This window comes from Antechinus flavipes, chromosome 2 (genome assembly GCF_016432865.1).
Source record: "Antechinus flavipes isolate AdamAnt ecotype Samford, QLD, Australia chromosome 2, AdamAnt_v2, whole genome shotgun sequence".
Classification (NCBI taxonomy): domain Eukaryota; kingdom Metazoa; phylum Chordata; class Mammalia; order Dasyuromorphia; family Dasyuridae; genus Antechinus; species Antechinus flavipes.
In genome coordinates this window covers 500,282,503-500,291,627 of record NC_067399.1, presented here as the reverse complement: position 1 = coordinate 500,291,627, position 9,125 = coordinate 500,282,503, and positions in this window count along the sequence as shown.

Genomic DNA, 9,125 nt, shown 5'->3' with positions numbered 1-9,125 from the left:
CATATTGAATAGGACCAATGACCATTATAGGTGATGTCTTGACTTGCACATGAATTATATTTAAGTGAGGCAAAGTTGCTCAAGTCGTCAGCTTCACGCTTTCTTCCTAAGTCATAGAAATCCTGTGGCAGGAGAAAAGTCAAGATGCCTGGTGATGATCCAAGATACAGTGGATACACGTGGTGTCTTCCTGACTGATGTCTAAGTGTTCTACAGCTCCTGCTTCAGCTCTCTTTTTGGATAGTGGAACAAATCGTTCTCAACCACCCATTTTATGAGGGGAAGTCTTCATGTTCCTGTGGTAGACATCCCTTTAATTCATGGATTAGTTTGTGACCCATTTAGCCAATTGGTTTAGCCAATCTGTCAAGATATTTTGGGAATGTGAGTGGTTTGGGGAGGATTAAGACTTCTGGTGTAAAGGCTGCTGAGCCTTTTTCCAGAGATGCTCATTCACCTTTGATATCCACTTTCATCCAACTCTCTTCTGTGGTTCCAAGAAGCCATAGCACATACAGTGGAAAATACTTTAATATGTTAGCTTTAGTATTTCTAATTTAAGAGATGTATTTTAAGGATAACCAGAAAGTATTAGGAGGTATTTATTAATTTATTTCAGGATATTAAGTTCTCTGAATATCAAAGATAATTTTCAATGATTGGAATTGAACTGGAAGCATGATAAAAAGGAAAACATCCCTGGATTTAGAATCAGAAAAGAAAAATTTGAATCCAATTCTACTAACAATGTCTACATGAGCGTGGACAATTCACACCACTTCTCAGGTCCTCAGTTTCCTCTTTTGTAAAAGGAGGACCGGATGATCTAAGGGCCTAGGTAACTATAAATCCTATGACCTTTTCCAAACTGGAAATTCAATCTAGACTCCTTCAACCAGTTATTTGCCAATCTGGTTTGACTACTAGACAACTGGAAGAATCTCCAAACCCTCCTGACCTGGAGCAAATTCCAGCTACTCCCAGAAGTTGATAAACTGGATCAAGACCTGTAACATAGTTTGAGTATTTCTGTTGCTTGGGGGGAGAAGGAGGTTGGGATGAGAGAGGGACATACATGTGTTAAAAACTCTAAGTTATGAGAAAAGAAAAGAGATGAAATCCTAAACCTTAACAGGTCAAAATACTTTGTTCTGCTACAAAGATAAAACATTAAGAGGACCAACAGAAAGTGATTGTAGCATCTCCCTCCCTAGACTGCTTCAGGAAGACAATTGATCACCACTTGTCCCTACACCCAGTTTAGACATTTGACTGCCGGGAGGCAAGGGACTGATCCTACCTATTGATCAATTTCTAGAGATTCTCTCTAGGTTTATGATCCTAGTTCCAGCAAGTTATTCTATTCTCTAGACCTTTGTTTTTCCACCTGTAAAATAGGCACAATACCTTTTTTAATAGTGGAGGGAGGTTGGGGGTGGCATTTGATTCATAATGCTTGTGTGTTGGGCACTAGCTTGCTCTGATAAAGATTCTTCTTGATCACTCACAAACTTCTGCATGTATTTTAGAGAAATGAGAAACGAACCACAAGTAACTACCAGGTCCCAACAAAAAAACTCCTGAGATAAGCAAAACAGTGAGACTCAGGAGCAATAGTTTCTTAATAATTCCTTGTTAGCACCCAGTTGGGATTCTCTATATGAGTTTCCATTTTTCTCCATAAATTAATTTAATATCATTGGTTTAGATCAGATTACTAATGTTCATTTACTGTGTTCACGCATTAGACCTACTCTCTCCTCTTCTTCCTCACCAAGGACTTTTCAGCCTGAGGACTGCCATTCAGAGCAGGAACATTTTAGATTTCCCATTTCAACAATATATGGACTTCAGTATGTACTTTTTACTTTATCTCAGCATAAAAACTTTTCTTGTTGGGGACGAAGGAATTGATTGGACAATAGAATGTCAGAGCTGAATGAGGCCTCAGAGAGCAGCTTGTCCAGTTCCTTCATTTTGAAGAATAGGAGTCTAAAGACAATGTTGAAGAAGTGACTTCTCCAGCCTACAGCAGGAAATCACATTAAACTTATTATTAGAATCTAGGCCTATTGACTCCCATATTGCAACTCTTTCTACCATTTCTGAATGTACTGATTCATTTTGGAGTTTTTCCAGGCATGTCTCAAACTTCCATCCAATAAAAAATTGAATCTCTAAGCCTATTACCCCAAAATACTCATTTCATGGGCAAGAAGCTCTCAGGGGTATAAAATAGTAATGGAGCTGGGGACAGGGACTCAGCAGAATCCAGCACTTAGCTTGTACATATTTTTATCTGGCACAGACCTCCCAGGGTCCTCTGGGATTGAGAAGAAGACAATCCTAATGATATTTGAAGACTCACTCCTTGCCACCTCATGACAGGAGCTGTAAACATCCATCCAAGAGTCTTAGAACAAAATAGTATGGCAAAAAAAAGGAAGAACCAACCTTCAAATGAAACTTCAAGGAAAGTTTATTTCCATCTATGAACAACAGTATATCCTGTGCACACAATGAAATCTCCCTGGGATTCTGGCAATGATGGAATAACCCTCCAACTTTTGCTAAAGACACTAGAGGATATTTCTTTTTGTGTGCAATAACTCCAGAAGACAGGTCCTAGGCAAAAAAAAAAAAAAAAAAAATCCTGGAATACAAGGGACAAAAACTTGTATTACATTAAAATATCAGACAAAAAAAGAAATTATTTTTATGTTTCCAAATAACCACGTAAGCAGAGTATAATTATGACTTTTTGGAGATTTTTTCCCCAGGATTTTAATTTAAATTTTTTTTAAATTCTGAAACTTGATAAGCATCAACGAACATGATCATTTCCATATACAAAGGACAGGTGAAGATTGACTATAAAACTTTAAAACTCTATTACATACAGCTTGTAACTAGAAATTCTTACACCAGAGCTAGACAGCCCAAAAGGTACCTTTTCAAATCAATTTTTTTTAAAAAGAATTCAGCTGCAGAAACCTCAGGGAGAAATATTAGGCCTTGGAATACAAAGCCTTACAGTCTTACATGTCCTCATGAGAGAGACTGATACCCCTGAAATATCCATGAGGTAGCTTCTAGGAAGGTCATTGACAGGGGAGGGAAAAGGGTGAGGCCGGGATGGGTTTGAGTGGGAGGATACTGTCAGCTAGTAGTTTACTATTTTCCTATTTTAACTAATTCTTACTATCTAGATCCTAAGCTCAGTCCTTTCTGCTGATGGAGTACAAGCAGTGTCAGCACCCTCTCAATGTTGGCACCCTGAGGTGTAACTCTGGTCAGCCTGACCTAGTTACAGGCTCTCATGATTGCTCAGGACATGCTCAAGTATAACTTCCTGACCCCAGATCTTTCTTAATCTTTTCCGGGGTGTTAACACCATCACCCTTCCAAACTACTTTATATTTAATTTGCATGTTTATAATATATTTGTTGACAATAGTCTTCCAATTTTTGCTATATTTTATAGATATAACCATATCTATAAAATATATATTATACATAGTTCATATTTGTGCATCTGTGTGGTTTCCCCTGAAGCCAAAGTAAACTCCAGGAGGTCAGGTATTGTTTTGGTTTTGTCTTTATATCTCGAGGGTCTAGCACAGAATCTGGCATAGTAAGCACTTAATAAAACTTGCTGATTGAAAAAATCTTGTTGAATACCTCCTGCCTCAATTAATAGAAGTACAGCAAAGTAGAGGGTTTAAGTTAGAAGCCTGAAGGCAACCTCCCTCTATTCTGACCCAGAGTGAAATTTCACTCTTTTATTGATGAGGGTATCCAAAGGAAGAATCCAAGTGAATTTACAATGGAGAAATCAAATTCTGTTGCCAATAAGCTTCCTTTAAGGGTGGGTGTGGGAAAAGGCAGCCTGGCATAGTGGGTAGAGAAGTGATCCTAAATCCCAATCCAAGTATACATAGGTTCAAGTCCTGCCACTGACATATATTGACCTGAGCTGTCTGACCTTGACTAAGTCATTTAATAGCTTGGTGTCCTAGGTGACTCTAAGTTACAGAGAAGGTGCTATTTTATATTGGTCAAGGGAGTAGCTTCACTCCCTATATCCTATCCAATAAAAAGTAAATTCTCACCCTCCCTTAACACAAAGCACTTTTCACAAAACCCTTCCCTACCTCTCCCAGCCCATTCCCAGAAAGGATAAGTACCCTGGAAAGAAGCTAACCCAGAATACCTGCTGTCAGAAGGCAGGGACTTGATCTTCAGCAATTATTCTCCCTAATGCCTAGAAAAGCATGAACACTTGATGCATGGAGAACAAAATGATCCAAGGCTAACCACAGATGGCTGCTGTGATTCATTCACATTGCTACCTGGACCAGCTGAATTTACCAAAAAAAAAAAAAATTATGTAATCTTCCACAAAGAAGCAATGCGATATGCTGGGAAGAACATTGACTTTGAATCAGGAAGACCTAGTTTCAATTCTGGTTCTGCCACTTATTACCTGTGTGACTTTAGACAAGTCCCTTAACTCCCCTGGGCCTTCATTTCCTCATCTGCAAAGTAAAGGGGTTAGACTAGATGACTTGCAAGGTTCTTTCCAGTTCTAAATCTATGATCCTATTTCAAATTTCAACCAACTATCAGATGAGAGATATCCCTTAACCAAAGCATCAGAGAAGCTTTGAGCTGAAAGATTAGAGCATCAGAGAGACAGAGACAGAAATAGAAACAGAGCGAGAGGCGGAGAGACAGACAGAGACACAAAGAGACAGAGACAGAGAGACAGATACACAAAGACAGACAGTGACAGAAAGATAGATAAAGGCACAGAGAGAACCAGAGGCAAAGACAAAGAAACAGAGGCAGAGACAGAGAGACAGAGAGACAAAGAAACAGAGACAGAGAGACTGAACAGGATGCTGCCATCTCAGTTTTCTCCAGTCTTATGGGCTGCTCCAATTGTTCTCCAGTGCATTGTGGCACACACAGGAACCTAGCTGACACCATTCTGGTGGGACCATACTTGGTATACACTCATCAAGCTGGGAAGGCTTTGTAATGTACCTGGTGATGGACTCCCTGTCTATTATCTGAGCACAGGCTTAGTAAACATATCATTGTTTTTCCCCAGCTCGAGTAAGCTATGAAGACCATTTTCTAAAAAGCATAGGCGGGATTGGGATCACTCTTGGATCTGACCTTTACTAGTTGTGTAACTCCTTGCACGTCATTTGCAATATCTGTGGTCCATTCTTTTCATCTGTAAAATGGGAATGTAGCACTTGCAGTACCCACCTCAGAGGGTTGCTGTGAGGTAAACTTTGGAACCCTTCAAGAGCTGTATAGATGTGATTTTATTACTGTTACCCATACCAATGAAATCCTATATCCTTGAAGTATTAAACTATTTAGACATCCATATGTCACAGCTGAGGGCACAGGTAAAAAGGGTCAAAGAATTTTTGCCCAAGGCTACTTGCCCACTTTAGCAAAGCAATAGCAAACACAACAGCAATAAATCATGGGAGTGCAAGATCCCAAAATGGGCAAATAGGATTTCTCTAGTCAACAAAGTGAATTCATAACCCTCTGGCCCTCATTTTCCTCATCTGCAAAATGGAAATAATTATATTAATATTTCCTGTTTTCATAGAGTTCTTGTTAGTATCAAATGAGATAATACTTTGGGTCTCAAAATGATGCAGTATGGAGAGATTATATAGACTTAAAGTCTGGGCTCCATCCTAACTCCAATTCTTCACAACTCTATAAAATGTAAACTTTTTGAGGGCAGGAACTGTTTCATTTTTATCTTTGTCAGTCAGAGACTAGCACTAGCATGGTGCCTTGTGTGCTTGGGTTTTGTCTACATCTGTGATTTCATCTGTGGAGGGAGCTTCCAATGAGGCAATACCAATGATGATGTCAACTGCTTTGTCAGCCGTCATCTTGGAGAGTTGCTTAGGGCATTTGAGGGGTTCTGGCTTAGCATGCTAGGAGAGCCAGTAAGCCTCTGGGATCCTGAGCAAGGCTGGCCCTCTCACTATTACTGCTGCTCTCTTTCATATAAGAGGTCACTAATTTTTTTAATTAAATTAGGCAAGCTACTTAACCTCTCAGTTCTGATATCTTCATCTATAATATGGGGATAATTCTATCTCTCCGAGGTTGTTGGGAGGAAAGCACTCTTCCAACCTCATAGTGTTGAGTAAAGGATCTGTTAGAACTCTGCTGCTCTAACTAAGCAGGACCCTGCAACGTCAGCTCACTGCTGGAGGTGCAGGGTGGGGAGCAGAGCAGGATCCCAAAAGATCATGATTCAGAAAGTGTTGGTAAGTTCACTGGAAGGGACCTGAGAAGACATCCAGTACAATGCCCCTCATTTTAGAGACAAAGACACTGACATCAAGAGAGATTAGATGTCTTACTTAAGGTAAAACATATCGTAAAGAACATCCAAGATTCAAACCCAAGTTTCATGATAGAGCCTATAAACTGTATATACATATGGGAAAAAGGTAGGAGGAAATACTAATAGTCTAACAGTAAAAGAGGGCAGATATCTCCTTAGAAGTGCTCCTGTGCACAATTCAAGGAGGATGAGGATGAAGATGAGCAAGGTTTTCCCTCTGAGGCTGTTTTATCATTTCTTAGAAATGATTTTGGCAAAATCTCATCCACTCCAAAGATGAATAAAAGCAGCAAGGCATGAACTGGGTTCAGAAGGACCTAAACAGCTTCCAGAACCAGACAGGCCTTCCACCAAGAAAGACAAGGAAAAAATGTGCAGCTTCACCCAAGCTTCCCCAGGCAAAGAAGGAGGCAATCAACGGGACACAGTATCCTGCCTCGGGATTACCCAATCAGGGCCAGTTCCCAAATTGTGAGAAGAGAACACAGCCCGGCTTCTGCTAAACACTTAGTCCCCATCTTAGTCCCTATTTGCCAGCATCCAAGCGACCTGAACAGGGGGACATGAGGCATAATCACAGCCATCTATTAATTTAGACTAATTTCCTGCAGTTTTATCCTAAGTTTCCCAACAGATTCAGAACTTAAAGGTTAAAACATAACCTTGTCTCAGCAGCTCTCAGAAAGCTCTACATGCAAATGTCTACCTACAGCTAGTTCCTGGTAATTATATGCATTTCCAAACAGCCAATCAGCTGTCAGGCTGACAGATACTGATCTTTTCGTTTTATTTTTAGCTCTGTGCTTCCCCCTCTAGATGCAAAAAAAAATTCTGTTTGTTCTGTTTGCTGCAGCAGCCTTTTCCCCCTAGCACTCCAACGAGCTCTTATCTTCCCGAGGCTGGAATAGGGAGAATACAGAGCGGCAGACTGACTTCCTAGCCCCTGGATGCCTTCACTGCTCCCCATGCAAGGTGGAAAAAAATCCATGCTTCCCCCCTAAGTGGCTGGAAGACATCCCCCATCCCTCTTTATTTATTGCTGCCCTGGGTGCGCGCTAATCTCTGGGAAAGGTCTGGGTGGAGGAGAGAAGCAAAGAGAGCTGCATCTGAGAGCCCTTTAAATTTTAAAACCCAGCCGGAAGGCAGAGAGGAACTTCCAAACATCTTCAATGGCACATGCTTGGGAGGGTCTGTACCTGGGTTTGAAGCTCTTGTACACCCATGGGCAAGGGACAACGGGAGAAGAAAGCAGCTTGCCATCTAAAGTTGTTCCCCCTCCAATGGAAGGAGGCAAGAGGGACACTGCAATAGGTTTTGTTTTTGTTTTTGTTTGGGGGGGTTAGGGGGGAGGAGAAAATTATACTCTTGAGACACAGACAACCTTATATTTCTAGTCAGTCTGGGGGACTAGTGGCCATTGGGCAAGGAATCCTTGTCCACAGTCCACATGCAAAAAAGTTTTTAAAAGGCAATGGGAGGGGCAGCTAGTTGGTGTAATGGATAGAGCACCAGCCCTGAAGTCAGGAAGTCCTAAATTCAAATCTGGCCTCAGACACTTAACACTTCCTGGCTGTGTGACCCTGGGCAAGTCACTTAGCCCCAATTGTCTCAGGAAAAAAAAAAAAAAAAGCAATGGGAGTCTCTCAGCAAGGCTGCCTCTTTGAAGGCTGGGCAAGAGTGGCCAATACTTGGCCACTGGAGAAATGAAGGAGATGCTCTAAATTGCTTGGGTTATATATTTCTCTGTTTCTACAAAGGGTGGTAGGATGCATATAGATTTGGAGAATATGCTAAAAAAGAAGCCTCTTCCAAAAATGAGGTAGAAAGCGCAAAGTGAACAGAGCAAGAAACTCATAGAACATGCAGTAACTGTGTGATCATGGGCAAGTTATTTACTCTCTCTGAGCCTCGGTTTACTCCTTTGCCAAATAGGAATAATGATATAATAAATATAATAAAATATTATTGTTATGTTATGAAACAAGTGCTCTGTAAACCTTAAAGTGGGATACACATTTAAGTTGCTGTTACAGTCTGTGATTATATGATTCTAAAATGGGAGAATTAGGCAGAAGGAGGAAAGAAGATGAACAAGGGGGAAAAAAGACAAGAATAGGAAACTGGGGAGGAAGTAAAAGTGCATTGATCTTCTACTCTCCTAGAAGTTGTGTCAACATAGATGCCAACAACTTGTTGAAAAGTGAAATTTTAGCCAAATTACTTTATTGATCCAAATAAATAGAAGAGACACCTTCCCCCTAAAACTGGTTTATATAAAACTTGAGTGCAGCCTATAATCAGTGCTGTTTTTCAGTATATGTGTTTGCTTCAGTTTTTCTTTTCCCATTTCAAAGAGATCTGACTAATACAGTAATTGAAAATACTGTCTATACAACACCAAAACACAATGTTAGAGTGATTTTTTTCTTTCTCTGAATTGACGGGTTGTTTTGGTGTCTTTGTTGTGATGGGAAGAGGTTCTCTCTCAAACCAGAGCGTATGTTACTAGTTCCTTGGAGACCAATTTTATTTTTTCCAAGAGCTGTCATTCACATATAATAATGTACATTTATTTAAGGTTTGCAAGGCGCTTTCTTTACAGCAACCCTATGAACTAGATGGTTCTAATAACCATTTTACAGATGAAGAAACTGAAGCCCAGAGCATTATGGTCTCACACGAACGAGGAAGCGTCAGAGACAGATTTTGAGCAAAAGCCTCCTAAATC